The 16,292-nt window shown below is 50.4% G+C and overlaps 1 protein-coding gene across 1 annotated transcript in view; it reads left to right on the top strand.

Moving 5' to 3' along the window:
• LOC140394204 (heparan sulfate glucosamine 3-O-sulfotransferase 2-like) overlaps window positions 1-16,292 on the top strand; it is a 303,904-nt gene that overhangs the window by 142,005 nt on the left and 145,607 nt on the right. The gene's annotated exons all lie outside the window — the stretch shown is intronic.

Genomic DNA, 16,292 nt, shown 5'->3' with positions numbered 1-16,292 from the left:
CGCGCCAGCTGGCGGGGCACCAAAGGCCTTTTCCGCCAGCTGGCGGGGCGGAAATTCGTCCAGCGCGGGCCTAGCCCCTTAAGGTTGGGGCTCGGCCCCCAAAGAAGCGGAGCATTCCGCACCTTTGGGGCGGCGCGATGCCCGACTGATTTGCGCCGTTTGGGCGCCAGTCGGCGGACATCGCGCCGTTTCCGGAGAATTTCGCCCCAGGTTGGGGGTGTGCGGGTGGGGAACTGATAGGTTAGCCACTTGTCATATTTTACATGTCCCTCCATGCTACTGGAAACTCGCTTAGCTGGGGGCTATAAAATTCAGCTCAACATTAACTACTTGAGTGGACTAACACAATGGGAACATGAACCAAATGACTGTATAAACTGAACTGGAGTATTAACAGAGTGAGATTATTACCAGAATGAGGCCTGTAACCGAACAGGCGAATGGTTGAGTGAGAGTATTCCCAGAAAGGGAGTATTCACTGAGCTGGTACATTCATCAGATTGTAATATTAACTTAATAGGAGCATTAACTTGAACAAGTGCTATAATGAGAACAGGGGCTTCATTTTGAACATTGAATATCAACATTACGCTGAGCAAAACTCCAGTAAGAAAGGTCTTAGCAAAGTATTAAATGTTCATTGGCTAATCTCACGAGCAGTAATCTCCTGGGCTGCACGCAGCGTATGGTTGATATAACATCCAATTTATATACTGTCCGCTGAAAGGAGATCGAATAACTTGTGTGACGCCTGTTTCTGATTAATTACCTCCCTTGATCCTGATAATATTTATCCTGAAAGTGCAAGTGGAGGCTTATACCTTGTCTTGCAACCTTTATTAAGTATAGTCATATCAGGAGATTTTTTTCTTAACAAGTGCGTAGATAGTCTTCAAATAAATACCCACTCGACAATAGCTTTAGCTTGGAAGATGAGTTTCAAATATTTCATGTACTTCATCGACAGGGGCTATTGCTCTCGGGCACCTCACTGATCTCACATTGGATCGCTCTGTTCTTCTCTTCTCTAATTAAAAATAAATCACATCCCTCATCATATTTCATTTTCCAAAGTTCTTCTCCACGTCACTGGAGGTTTTGACTCCTCAAGCCTCAGTACGGTGCTGCACTATCAAAGCTTTCAGTATGTGACATTAAACCAAGAGCCTTCTCTCTCAGGTGAATGTTAAAGATCCCATGGCACTATGGGAAGAGCAATGGGGTTGGTTCCCAGTGTTGTGGTCATTATTTATGCCAACATTATCACATTTCTGTTTCTAGGATCTTGCTGTATACAAATCAGCCTCTGTGTTTTCTACAGGATAACAGTACTTACAATCGTACTTCATTGTCTGTAAAGTGTTTTGGGGTGTCCTGTGGCTGTGAAAATGCTAACATTTTGGGAGCTCATTCTTTTGATGTGCTGTCCTAGCAGTGCCAATGGGACTTCCCCCAAGTGGTCATGTTTGATTTAGTTACTGGAGGGCAATGAGGAGTAGCCTTGGTCAGGTCACGCATCTCAATCTCCTCCAAGCAGATCGAACAATGAGCACTGACGGATAGCAGCTCAGTCACCTCACACTGAGCATTGGCCCAAAGACTCTCCTACTCCAAATGGATTCCCACCTCTTCATTCATTCTGAAGCTGGATGGTGAAGAAGAAAAACCAGATTGCAATCTTTTTCTAAGTGCCAGATTTATTTACAGAAAGCAATATTACAGGGACCCGGGTTCTATTCTAACTTTGGGTGACTGTCTGTGTGGAGTTTGCACTTTCTCCCCGTGTCTGCGTGGGTTTGCTCCGGGTGCTCCGGTTTCCTCCCACAGTCCAAAGATGTGCAGGTTAGGTGGTTTCGCCATGCTAAATTGCCCTTAGTGTCCAAAGGTTAGGTGGGGTTACTGGGATAGGGTGGGGGAGTGGGCCTAGGTCGGGTGCTCTTTCGGAGGGTCGGTGCAGACTCGATGGGCTGAATGGCCTCCTTCTGCACTGTACGGTTTCTATGCTATGTCTGCCTCCTCGGTAACTAACACCTTTGTTTCCCAGAAGTCCTTCTTTATAATCTTTGGATTAAAACAAATAATCAGTAAAATAAACAAAGTAAGGAGTGTGACTGCCCCTGCTGGGGCACTGCAACTGAAACAAAATGTTAAAAAGAAACTTAACTAACTAAACCAAAATATTGTTCTCGGGGATGATGATACTGAGGATACCCTCCATCATGTTGTCTGACACTACCACTGTGCTAAATGGGATAGACTTCAAACAAATCTGGCAATTCAGACTGGGCATCTATGAGGCGCTGTGGGCCAGCAACAGCAGAATCATATTCAACCATATCCCCCATTATCACCAAGCCAGGGGATCAACCCTGGTTCAATGAAGAGCGCAGGAGAGCATGCCGGGAGCAACACCAGGCATACCGAAAAATGGTGTGTCAACCTGGTGAAGCTACAACACAGGACTACTTGTGTGCCAAACAGCATAGGCAGCAAATGATAGTCAGAAGCTAAGCGATTCCACAACGAACCCATTCGATCTAAGCTCTCGTCCTGCCACATCCAGCCGTGAATGATGGTGAACAATTAAACAACTCACTGGAGGAGGAGGAAGCTCCACAAATATCCCCATCCTCAATGATGGAGGAGCCCAGCACATACATGCAAAAGACAAGGCTGAGGCATCCACACCAATCTTCAGCCAGAAGGGCCGAGTGGATGATCTAGCTTCCGAAGGGCAACTAGGGATGAGCAATAAATGCTGGCCTAACCAGAGACACCCATATCCTGTATATTAATTTTTTAAGAATACACATCAGCAGTCCTTTTTTAAAAAATGTTTTTAATTAGGGTTTTTCTTTTCAAACAAAACAAAGATGGAAGTGAACGTACACGGTAACTATGTACATCAGTTACAATTCACATTTTTTACTAGTGCCCAGCTTTGACTTGGCCCTCCTAATCCCAACTCCTCCTTTCTTCCAGATCCCCCTCCCCTTCTTGTTATCTGGCATGTCTTCTTTATTCATTGGTTCATCAAACCTGGACCTATTGGGGTAGCATAGTGCTACGTATGCTGCTTCGTGTTAGGTGACTCGTGGGGTGTGGTTGGGTTTTGTGCCTCTTTGTTCTCCCCCCCCCCCCCTCCCCCCTCCTTTCCGTTTGTGTCTGTGGTTCTTCTGTGGATCTCCCCTCCCCCCCGGCTTATTGACTGCTGGCTACCAACAGGTCTTGGAACAGGTTGGTGAATGGCCTCCACGTCTTGTGGAAGCCCTCTTCCGACCCCCGGAGGATGAGTTTGATTTTCTCCGGTCGGAGAAATTCCAATAGGTTGGACAACCAGACCGCAGCTTTAGGTGGTTCTGCCGGTCGCCAGCCGAGCAGGATTCTTCGGCTGGCGATTAGGGAGGTAAAGGCTAGGACGTCTGGAGCATGTGGGAGTGCTAGGCCGGGCCTCCTGGCACCGTACACATTTGTCCTTCACCTCCGGGAGGAACCTGCTCATTCAGGTTCTGGTTAACTGGGCTCTGTATACCGCGGAAGTGGAGTTGACCCTGTGCAGTGCTTCACTCCAGAGTCCCCACCCAGTTTCAAATCCTAGGTCTTCCTTCCATTTTTCTCTTGCCTCATCCAGTGGAGAGCATTCCTTTCCCAGTAGTCGCCCATACAGTCTCCGCAGTTTCCCCTCCCCAGGTTGTCCACGTCCAGTAGGTGCTCTAATAACGATTATTGGCACGCAGCCCGTGAGTATGTCTTTGTTTCCCTATTGCTGCTCAGAGGTAATCTTGGAGGGCCAGGCCTCCATTCTTCTCGTTCTTTGCACGACATTTTTGGGGATCCTTGGGTTGTTCCCACAACCACCCCCACCCCAACACAAACTCATTTTTTTTAATGAGTTGAAAAAGTCCTTGGGGATGTAGATCGGTATAGATCTGAACAGGAAGAGGAACCTGGGCAGTACGTTCATCTTGATCGTCTGCACCCTCCTTTCAGGGAGAGTTGGTGTGTGTCCCATCTCTGCAGGTTCTTTTTTACTTCCTGCATCAGGCTGGTCAGGTTCCACTTGTGGATCTGTGTTCAGTCGAGGGAGATTTGGATCCCCAGGTAGCAGAATTTGTTTTGGGCATGTTTAAATGGCAATCCCTCCAGCTCTGACTCTCCCCCTTGCGGGTTCACCGGTAAGATCCCACTTTTGCTCAGGTTGAGTTTGTAGCCTGAGGAGGCTCCAAACTCTCTTGAGCGCCATGATTCCCTCCATGCTGCTTTGTGGGGGTCTGCGACGTAGATGAGCAAGTCATATGTGTAGAGTGAGACTCTGTGGTCTCTGTCTCCACTCCGGATCCCCTTCCAATTCTTTGCCGCTCTGAGCGCGATCGTTAGTGATGCGATCGCTAGGGCGAACAACAGCGGGGACAACGGGCATCCCTGCCTTGTGCCTCTGTGCAGTTGGATGTACTTAGAGCTGGTGGTGTTCGATCGCATGCTCACTATGGGAGCGATGTGTGAACCTTGTTCCAAGCTCAAACTACTCCAGTGTCTCTACAAGGTACTTCCATTCGACGCGGCATTCCATTCGACTGTAGCGAAGTGGTTAGCACTGTTGCTTCACAGCATCAGGGACCCGGGTTCGATTCCTGGCTTGGGTCACTGTCTGTGCGGAGTCTGCACGTGGGTTTCCTCCGGGTGCTCCGGTTTCCTCCCACAAGTCCTGAATGACGTGCTTGCTAGGTGAATTGAACATTCTGAATTTTCTCTTGTGTACCCGAAAAGGCGTCGGAGTGTGGCGAACAAGTAACTTCATTGCAGTGTTAGTATAAACCTATTTGTGACACTAATGATAAAAATTATTATTAAGACTCTGTCAAAGGCCTTTTCTGCTTCCAAGGAGATGATCACCTCTGATGTTCTCTCCCTGGATGGGGTTATTATCACGTTCAGTAGGCGCCTGATGTTAGACGTTAGCTGTCTACCCTTAACAAAGCCCCGCTGGTCCTCTGCAACCACCTCTGGTACGCGATTCTCCAATCACCTGGCTAGGAGCTTAACCAGTATTTTTGCATCTACATTGAGCAGCGAAATGGGTCTGTAGGACCCGCATTCTGTTAGGTCTTTGTCTTTTTTGAGTGTCATAGAGATTGAGGATTGTGCTATCGTAGGCAGCAGGGTGCCCCTCGCCAGTGACTCCGTCAACATCTCCCACAAGTGCGGGCCCTGTGCCATCCCAAATTTTTTGCAGAATACATGGAGTTGATGCTGTCCATGACTTCTCCCAGTTCTGGTGGTGCTTCCAGCCCCCACTTCCTATCCTCCCCACGACTGGCATCAAGGAACTACTTCATCCCCAAGTCCTCTCCCGGGGGCGCAGAGGTGCACAGCCTCCGGCAGAAGGTTTCGAATGCTTTGTTGATCTTTTCCGGCCCCGCTACTAATTTGCCTCTGCTGTCTCTAACCTGTGCTATTTCCCTCGTGGCTGCCTGCTTTCTCAGCTGGTGAGCCAGCAGGCGGCTGGCTTTGTCTACCTGCTCGTACAGGGTCATCCCCCGTGCCTGGCGGAAGTCCATTGCGGCTTCTTCCTCGGGGCTGCGGAGTATTGCCAATCTACCTCCAGTCTGGTAGGCCAGGTGGTAGATGTTTCAGTAGGGGAGCATTTCGGTAACAGTGACCACAATTCAGTAAGTTTTAAAGTACTGGTGGACAAGGATAAGAGTGGTCCGAGGATGAATGTGCTAAATTGGGGGAAGGCTAATTAGAACAATATTAGGCGGGAACTGAAGAACATAGATTGGGGGCGGATGTTTGAGGGCAAATCAACATCTGACATGTGGGAGGCTTTCAAGTGTCAGTTGAAAGGAATACAGGACAGGCATGTTCCTGTGAGGAAGAAAGATAAATACGGCAATTTTCGGGAACCTTGGATGACGAGTGATATTGTAGGCCTCGTCAAAAAGAAAAAGGAGGCATTTGTCAGGGCTAAAAGGTTGGGAACAGACGAAGCCTGTGTGGCATATAAGGAAAGTAGGAAGGAACTTAAGCAAGGAGTCAGGAGGGCTAGAAGGGGTCACGAAAAGTCATTGGCAAATAGGGTTAAGGAAAATCCCAAGGCTTTTTACACATACATAAAAAGCAAGAGGGTAGCCAGGGAAAGGGTTGGCCCACTGAAGGATAGGCAAGGGAATCTATGTGTGGAGCCAGAGGAAATGGGCGAGGTACTAAATGAATACTTTGCATCAGTATTCACCAAAGAAAAGAAATTGGTAGATGTTGAGTCTGGAGAAGGGTGTGTAGATAGCCTGGGTCACATTGAGATCCAAAAAGACGAGGTGTTGGGTGTCTTAAAAAATATTAAGGTAGATAAGTCTTCAGGGCCTGATGGGATCTACCCTAGAATACTGAAGGAGGCTGGAGAGGAAATTGCTGAGGCCTTGACAGAAATCTTTGGATCCTCGCTGTCTTCAGGGGATGTCCCGGAGGACTGGAGAATAGCCAATGTTGTTCCTCTGTTTAAGAAGGGTAGCAAGGATAATCCCGGGAACTACAGGCCGGTGAGCCTTACTTCAGTGGTAGGGAAATTACTGGAGAGAATTCTTCGAGACAGGATCTACTCCCATTTGGAAGCAAATGGACGTATTAGTGAGAGGCAGCACGGTTTTGTGAAGGGGAGGTCGTGTCTCACTAACTTGATAGAGTTTTTCGAGGCGGTCACTAAGATGATTGATGCAGGTAGGGCAGTAGATGTTGTCTATATGGACTTCAGTAAGGCCTTTGACAAGGTCCCTCATGGTAGACTAGTACAAAAGGTGAAGTCACACGGGATCAGGGGTGAACTGGCAAGGTGGATACAGAACTGGCTAGGCCATAGAAGGCAGAGGGTAGCAATGGAGGGATGCTTTTCTAATTGGAGGGCTGTGACCAGTGGTGTTCCACAGGGATCAGTGCTGGGACCTTTGCTCTTTGTGGTATATATAAATGATTTGGAGGAAAATGTAACTGGTCTGATTAGTAAGTTTGCAGACGACACAAAAATTGGTGGAATTGCGGATAGCGATGAGGACTGTCTGAGGACACAGCAGGATTTAGATTGTCTGGAGACTTGGGCGGAGAGATGGCAGATGGAGTTTAATCCGGACAAATGTGAGGTAATGCATTTTGGAAGGGCTAATGCAGGTAGGGAATATACAGTGAATGGTAGAACCCTCAAGAGTATTGAAAGTCAAAGAGATCTAGGAGTACAGGTCCACAGGTCATTGAAAGGGGCAACACAGGTGGAGAAGGTAGTCAAGAAGGCATACGGCATGCTTGCCTTCATTGGCCGGGACATTGAGTATAAGAATTGGCAAGTCATGTTGCAGCTGTATAGAACCTTAGTTAGGCCACACTTGGAGTATAGTGTTCAATTCTGGTCGCCACACTACCAGAAGGATGTGGAGGCTTTAGAGAGGGTGCAGAAGAGATTTACCAGAATGTTGCCTGGTATGGAGGGCATAAGCTATGAGGAGCGATTGAATAAAGTCGGGTTGTTCTCACTGGAACGAAGGAGGTTGAGGGGCGACCTGATAGAGGTATACAAAATTATGAAGGGCATAGACAGAGTGGATAGTCAGAGGCTTTTCCCCAAGGTAGAGGGGTCAATTACTAGGGGGCATAGGTTTAAGGTGAGAGGGGCAAGGTTTAGAGTAGATGTACGAGGCAAGTTTTTTACGCAGAGGGTAGTGGGTGCCTGGAACTCACTACCGGAGGAGGTAGTGGAAGCAGGGACGATAGGGATATTCAAGGGGCATCTTGACAAATATATGAATAGGATGGGAATAGAAGGATACGGACCCAGGAAGTGTAGAAGATTGTAGTTTAGTCGGGCAGTATGGTCGGCACGGGCTTGGAGGGCCGAAGGGCCTGTTCCTGTGCTATACATTTCTTTGTTCTTTGTTCTGGAGTCGACTAGCTGTTGCCTAGCCACCCTGACTTTCCTAACGTTTTGTGCATGCAATCAATTCATCCCTGATCACAGCCTTCAGCACCTCCCAGAACGTGGAGGGTGAGACCTCTGTGTTCCTGTTGTTATGGGTATACTCATCTCTGACTTGGGATATTTTCTTTCAGAAAGCCTTGATGGTCAAGAGGGCCATGTTCAACCTCCATGGGGGGCGTTGGGTTTGGCCCATCCCCAACCTCCCATCCATGTGGTATGGAGCGTGGTCGGAGATTATAATCGCAGCAAATTCCACTCTTACTATCCCTGGAAGCACCGATTTCCCCACGACAAAATAGTGTTATGTAACTGGAAGAAGGAGAATTCCTTCTCCCCTGGGTGGATGGATAGCCATGGGTCCACTGCCCCCATCTGCTCCACCAATATACCGAGTTCTATTGCCATATTGGAGGTACTCCCTGTTTTGGGGTTCGATCTGTCTGTCTGTGGGTCCTGTACAGTTAAAGTCCCGCCCCCATGATAAGTTGGTGTGTGTCAATGTCAGGAATATCTGCTGTGATCTTCTTTATTAATTCCATGTCGTCTCAGTTGAGAGTGTCCATGTTAACCATGTCCAGGACACCGCTGACAATGATATACCGTTCCCCTTGGGTCAGTAACCTTCCTCATTGCGATAAACATTGTCCTCTTATTTAGCAGTATGGCTACCCCTCTAACTCTTGTCCCGTAGCAGGAATGGTAGATCTGTCCCACCCAGCCCTTCCTTACCCACAGTCGGTCCTTCTCCCTCAGGTGTGTCTTTTAGAAGTATGTCGGCTTTCATAGTTTTCAGGTGGGCGAAGACTCTGGATCTCTTCACTGGGTGTTGCGTTCCCTGACCCTCCAGGTGGCTATTCTGATGGGGAACTTTTGTTTACCCACCACCTCCTGCGGGATTAACCATATTTACCTTGTGGATGCAGTCTGGTGTTTCCCTTTGTCAGGGGGCCATTCAAAATGGCCCCGGTCACCGTATTCCGCATGAGGCCGGGCCCCTGCACTCTAGGGTTTCCCTTTGTCCAGGGGCCACCCAACATCGCCACCAACTATGTGTCCACCATATAGGTGTGCCTGTTATAACCTGCCTGCTTACCACTGGCTGGGGACTAATGGCAATCCCACAATCCTTCAGGAATATGAGCTGCCCCAATGAGGGGGGCGGAGAAACCATGAGCAGATTCCCTGCATAAATAAAGCTAGCCAGTGTGGAACCAGCTGGAGGAGAGTGAGCAGCAAGGAGTTGTTGCTGCTGTATATATATATGTTATTGTAAATAAATGTTATTTCTATCCTTCAACTCGTGCTGGATTCTTCGTGGCCCTCACAAAACTGGCGACGAGGGTTAAAGTGGATAGCTGTCTACACTGCTGAAGCCACCTCCCTGGATTTTTGTTGGATACAGGTTGGAAGTTGTTTTCTATTATACCATGCCTCTGTACGGACGTTTGGATGTCTTTGATGCTGCGCTGGAAAGCTGGAACCAGTACACAAAACGGATGAGTTACTATTTCCGGGCAAACAACATCACCGAAAATGAGGGCCAGGTGGTCATTTTGCTCACCGCCTGCGGCACGCATACGTTTGGGGTTATTAGGAGCGTTACGTACCCAGCTGCGCCGGACACCAAAACGTTTGATGAACTTGTGAATTTAGTGGGGCAACATTTTAACCCAACCCCGTCCACGATAGTCCAGCGTTACCGGTTTAATACCGCTGAGAGGACCCCAGGAGAATCCCTTGCAGAGTTTCTATCCAGGCTACGTAGGATTGCGGAGTACACTGTGACTATGGTGAGAACTTGCCAGAAATGTTACGCGACCATTTGGTTTGCGGTATTAGCAATCCGGCCACCCAGAGAAAGTTGTTAGCTGAGCCAACATTGACTTTTCAACAGGCCATTCAAATAGTATTGTCCCGAGAGAGCAAAGAACGGGGAGTGCAGGAGCTACAGGGAATGGAGGTGCACAGCTTGGGCAGAACCCCTTCCGTCCAAAAGCGTCTCCCCGCATCCCTGCGGTACTTTGGGCAGGGCGGCGTCTGGATCAACGCCAGTGGCCGCTGGACGTTCCTCCCTGAAGGGAGCCTTCTCCAGAACCAATGGATGAGGAGCCATGTCAGTGTCGGACTTGTGGGCGCCGACGCCGGTTCTGGGGGCACCAGAGATGCCGTCATTCCGACAGAAACTGGGGCCAGCCCAGGGGCCGTACCTTCCATTTGGAAGAACCTGCGGTGACTACTCCCGAGTCGGAGGACGACTGCCTGCAGCTGCATTGTGTGGCAGCTCCCCGTGTGGCCCCCATTAAGGTAGCAGTACGGGTCAATGGTCACCCGCTTGGACACTGGCGCAGCGGTCTCCGTGATCGCCCAAAGGACATTTGACCGCATCAAGCAGGGTATACAGACCCTTACATTAACCAACACGCAGGCCAGGTTGGCCACCTACATGGGGGAACCATTGGACTACGATGACCCCTGTAGTTAATGGACGCCAGGTGGGGCGTTTCCCACTTCCCGTACCAGCCTCCTCAAACAGGCGCCGGAATGTGGCGACTAGGGGCTTTTCACAGTAACTTCATTGAAGCCTACTCGTGACGATAAGCGATTTTCATTTTCACTTATCGTGGTGCATGGCCATTGGCCCAGCCTGTTGGATCGGGACTGGTTGCGCCACTTGCAGCTGCAGTAGCAGCACATCCTCCAAACAGGTTCTGGAGGGCTGACGGAGGTACTAGGATGGTACGCGGATGTATTCCAGCCCGGCTTGGGGAAAATAAAAGGGGCCGTAGCCTGTATCCAAGTCGAACCAGGACCCACGCTCCGCTATTTCCGGGCGCGCCCAGTGCCTTACGCCTTGCTTGAGAAGGTAGAAGGGGAGCTCACTCGTCTGGAGTGCTTTGGTATTATCAGGCCCGTCTGTTTCTCTGACTGGGCAGCACCAATTGTACCTGTAATGAAGCCAGATGACACAGTTCACTTGTGCGGCGACTATAAACTTACAGTGAATACAGCTTCCCAGCTCACGAAATTATATATGAGTCACGCTTACCTACAGTTGGAGCTGGACCCTGCCTTCCGACCATATGTAACTATTAATACACACTGGGGCCTATATGAATATACACGGTTGCCCTTTGGGGTATCCTCTGCCTGCGCAATCTTTCAATGCGTCATGGAGGGCATATTGAGAGGTTATACTGCGTGTCGCTGTCTACTTAGACGACGTTTTGATTACAGGGACATCAGAGCAGGAATGTTTGGAAAATTTGAAGGCTGTCCTTAGATGTTTTTCAGAGGCTGGAGTCCGTTTACGTCGCACAAAGTGCGTATTTCAGGCAAAGGAAGTCGTCTACCTAGGTTATCGGGTGGACCGCGAAGGTCTGCACCCCGTCGCAGAGAAGGTGCGTGCAATTCAACATGCCCCCGCCCCGACTGACACTTTGCATCTTCGTTCTTTTCTCAGTCTCGTAAACTATTACGGGAAGTTCCTCCCCAATCTGGCAACTACGCTGGCCCCTTTACACCTTCTGCTAAAGAAAAATCACACCTGGGTTTGGGGTCAGCTGCAAGAAACCACTTTCTGGCGGGTAAAGCAACAATTGTCGTCGTCTGGGTTACTAACCCACTATGATCCTGGAAAGCCTTTCCTCATCACATGTGATGCATCCGTATGGTATTGCGGCCGTCCTGTCCCACAAGATGGAGAACGGGGCCGAGCGGCCGATAGCTTTTGCCTCCCGCACATTGACTGCAGTGGAAAAGAAGTACGTGCAGATCGAGAAGGAGGGCCTGGCGAAGGTCTTTGCGGTGAAATGCTTCCACCAGTACGTGTATGGCCGCCATTTCACTATCGTGACTGATCATAAGCCTCTGCTGGGACTTTTCCGAGAGGATAAGCCAATATCGCCCATTGCTTCCGCACGAATCCAGTGCTGGGCTTTGCTGCTTGCTGCCTACGAGTATTCTCTGGAGCATAAACCAGGGACCCAGATAGTGAATGCCGACGCACTGAGCCGATTGCCTTTGTCGACTGGCCCCATATCGACCCCCACGACCGGTGAGGTGGTTGCAACCCTAAATTTTATGGACTCCTTGCCTGTCACGGCATCACAGATCCGTGAGTGGACCCGGACGGAGCCAGTCCTGTCAAAGGTTCGGCACATAGTCCTGTATGGTGGGCAACATAGACAGCTCCCAGGCGAGTTGCGGGCATTTAGCGTGGAAGACGGTATCCTCTTGTGGGGGACGCATGTGATTGTCCCGGAAAAAGGACAGGAGCTGATACTAAGGGACTTGCGAAATGGGCATGCGGGTATGACCAAAACAAAAATGTTGGCCTGGAGATTCTGGTGGCCAGGCCTCGACACCGACATTGAGGAGGTGGCCCAAAACTGCTCCATTTGCCAGGAGCATCAGAAGCTTCCGCCGGCCACACCCCTACATCACTGGGAATGGCCAGGGCGGCCTTGGGCGCGCTTGCATGCGGATTTCAACGGCCCTTTTCAAGGATCCATATTCCTTCTATTAATCAATGCCCAGTCTAAATGGTTAGAGGTGCCTAAGTTGGTAGGCACAACGTCCTGCACAACAATCGAAAAGATGCGTTTGTCTTTCAGTACGCATGGCCTCCTCGAGGTGCTGATCACGGACAACGGTACTTCATTCAAAAGTGAGGAGTTTGCGAGGTTCATGAAGATGAACGGCATACGCCATATCTGCACCGCTCCATACCACCCGGCTTCCAATGGGTTGGCGGAGCGCGCAGTGCAGACATTCAAACGAGGCCTAAAGAAGCAGTCTTCCGGATCAATGGACACGAGACTGGCTCGTTTTTTGTTTTCATACAGGACTACTCCACATGCGGTGATTGGGGTAGCTCCTGCAGAACTCCTAATGGGCCGGAGACTTCGCACCCGCCTTAGCATAGTTTTCCCGGACATTGGCCCCAAAGTATGCCGCACTCAAGAACGGCAGGGCATGGCCTTTCTCAGCATCGGCCGATGCGGCAGTTTGTGCCTGGTGACCCAGTGTTCGTTCAAAATTTTGCTGGTGGTGTCCAATGGGTCTCTGGCATTATCTTTCGCCGAACGGGCCCTATCTCTTACCAGGTACAAGCCCAGGGTCGTCTCCAGCGCAAGCATGTAGACCACGTTTGGTCCATCTTCTTCCAAAGATTCCCCACCCCCGGAGCTCATTTCTACAGCCACAGAGACCAGACACAGTGGAAAGTATTCCTCACAATCTTCCTCTGATGCCGCACTCAAAGCCTGCGCAGATCGTTGCAGAACCGCGTGGAGATAGAGACGCCGGGATGACGGAGGCAGTGGACTCCGAGATGGAGACACAGGACGCCTCAGAGGGGGAGTCCTCGGGCCCACAGGCCGTGGATGTACAACCGTTATGCCGTTCATCACGGAAGCGCCGTTCTCCGTCTCGTTAGATGCCGCCCGATCCAGCGCCGCGTGCAAATGGTGTCCGGCCTGCGACAAAACTAGACCGACGCCCTCCTTCGCAAGGGTCTTCGGTGGATTCCTTGGACTTTGGGGGGGAGGGATCTTATAACCTGCATGCTTACCACTGGCTGGGGACTAATGGCAATCCCAAGGGAGTATGAGCTTTCCCAATGAGGAGGCGGAGAAATCATTAGCAGATTCTCTGCATAAATAAAGCTGGCCAGTTTGGAACCAGCTAGAGAGGAGTGAGCAGCAAGGGAGTTGCTGCTGCTGCGTGTGAGTGTACATATATTATTATAAATAAATGTTATTTCTTTCTATCCTACAACTCGTGCTGGTTTCTTCGTGGCCCTCACAAAAGTGCCGTTGCACTCAAGAGTTTCCCTTTGTTCAGGAACCCTCCAAAGTGGCTGCTTGAGGTGCCATTGTGTTCCAAGTCACCATGTGTGGCCAGTTGTAGCCAGCCTAGAGCCCTTACTATCCTTGTCCTACGTTTCCTCTATGATCCTTTCCCCCCCCCCCTTTCTCCCCAGCTCGTGTTACTGTCCCCGTCCCTACTCTCCTTCCCCCTACCTGTCCCCCCCATTGGTGTTGTATTATATCCCCCCCCCCCCCCCCCCCCCCCCCCCCGTTGCCAGGCGCTCTCTCCTCTGTGGGCGATGCGGCACAGCCCCCCCCTCGCCCGTATCTCCAGGTGCTAGCTTTACCACTAGTGTGGTGGCCCCCCTCCCGGGATCGGCTATGTATCTACCCTTCGCCCGCTGTATGGCGAGGCTGTGCGGTCTCCACAAAGTGTCCCTCAGGTTGATACAGTCCCTTCAGGTGATCTTCTCACCGCTGTCTTTGCTGCTGTTTCCCCAGCCCGCTTTCCTGGACAACATTGTCCCCGTCCGCAGGGGTCTTGAAGAAATGCTCCCTGCCCTGGAATGTGATCCAGAGTTTGGCTGGGTACAGCATTCCAAATTTCATTTTGCTATGTACAGGGCCCTGACGAATTCTGCCGTCACTTGGCCAAGTCTGCCCCAATGTCCTGGTCCCAATTACAGGTCCTTGTCTGCCTGGCCCAGCGCAGGATTCTTTCCCGGTCCTGGCACCGGGGCATCTTGGTGATTATCGCTCTCGGCTGCTCTCCAGCCTTGGGTTTTTGCCGGAGCTACCAGTGGGCTCTGTCTACTGCTGGCAGGTTGGGCTTTCCTAGCATCTGGGCCACATAGTCCGTGGGATCCCTGGCTTCGATCCCTTCCGGCAGGCCCACTATCCTTAGGGTTTGGCACCGTGGCCGGTTCTCCTGCTCCTCTATTTTCATGTATCACGACCAACCTCTCTATTTCCATCTCCAGGGCGGCAATCCGGTCACTCTGATGAAAATGAAAATCGCTTATTGTCACAAGTAGGCTTCAATGAAGTTACTGTGAAAAGCCCCTAGTCGCCACATTCCGGCGCCTGTTCGGGGAGGCTGGTACGCGAATTGAACTGTGCTGCTGGCCTGCTTGGTCTGCTTTAAAAGCCAGCGATTTAGCCCAGTGTGCTAAACCAGCCCCTAATCGATTGAAACTTTTTCTAATTCCTTGATGGTTTTCCCCTGGGCCTCCAGTCGCCTCTCTGCCTTGTCCAGGGCCACCTGCATGGTTGCCAGGGCCACCTGTGTGGTTGCCAGGGCCTCTGCGACTGGCACCTTGACCGCAGCTTGAATGTCGGTCTTTATCACTTCCCTGTGCTCCCTCAGTTCCCTGGAGAGGAACTTCCTGCATCCATCCTCCGGTGAGGTGTGCGATTTGCCGGTCCCTCTCATTCTGGTGTGGCCAGCACTTCGTCGCCTCGTACGTCCGCCATCTCTACCGTTTGTTTCTCTTGGTTTCTGCAGCTTTTTGTCTGTTTACGGCCTCTGGAGCTACATCTTCTCTTGTGTTGTTAGATGGGGTGAAGGGATATTTTTTACCCTGTTTTAGTGAGTAAAATAGCCTAATTTTGGGTTCTTAGGAGGAGAGCGACCTGACGTACGACTACTCAGCACATCCCCATCACAGGAAGCCTCAGCAGTCCTTCTTTAAGTTTTACAAGTTCAAGTTTTATAATCAACATCTGTATCCTTAACTTTGGTAATGCAATCAACAGACCATTTAATAATTTTCTGTGGGTGTTAACCATTTGATCAGGGTGGGACCAGCTCCAGCTCACCCTTCCTAAAGTCTCAACACCTAGCCAGTCCTACTTCCTACTCAGCACCCAGCGCCCAGCCTCTTTCCCAGAACCCAACATTCTGCCCAGGTCCTGCCACCTTCCAGTTTGGGCTCACTGAAGACAAGTCCGTTAACCATTTTCTTTGGTCTCAAACCATTTATTTTGGAAATATCTGCCAGGAGCAATGTTGAACCACCTACAATCCCTATCTCTATCCATTCTCATTCAGGAGGACAAGCATATTTCCCAGAGGGATTTGAGGGAACCAGGCAGAAGCCTCAAGGTACCACCCAGAGCAGAGTCATATTCCCCAGACAAAGCTTCAATTGGACAGGAATTGACAGAGAACAGAAATGACCGACCCATCACTAGTTCCTATCAGTAATTATGCCTCACAGCAACTGTAATTGGGTGAATACTTCGCCAAGTGCAAAGGTTAGTAGATGCGACTTGGGGAAAGCAAAAGATTATGGGCGCGATCTTCCGGCCTCTCGCGTTCAAGCGTATCGAGGTCAGTGGATGGCGGGAGAGGCCAAAAACGGGGACTGCGCCAGGTACCAAACAGTTTGTGATGCAACCAGCCTCTGCCGTAGGCAAAATCGGAATCTCGCCGTAGCCCCATATCGATACAATTAACGAGAGACACCACTTATCCAATGGCCTCCCATCATTCAGCGGCCTCCTCAGCAACTGCTCAC

The sequence above is a fragment of the Scyliorhinus torazame genome, chromosome 17 (genome assembly GCF_047496885.1).
Source record: "Scyliorhinus torazame isolate Kashiwa2021f chromosome 17, sScyTor2.1, whole genome shotgun sequence".
NCBI classification, from domain to species: Eukaryota; Metazoa; Chordata; class Chondrichthyes; order Carcharhiniformes; family Scyliorhinidae; genus Scyliorhinus; species Scyliorhinus torazame.
Note: the sequence above shows the minus strand (reverse complement) of the source record. Positions and strands in the feature narration are given on the sequence as shown.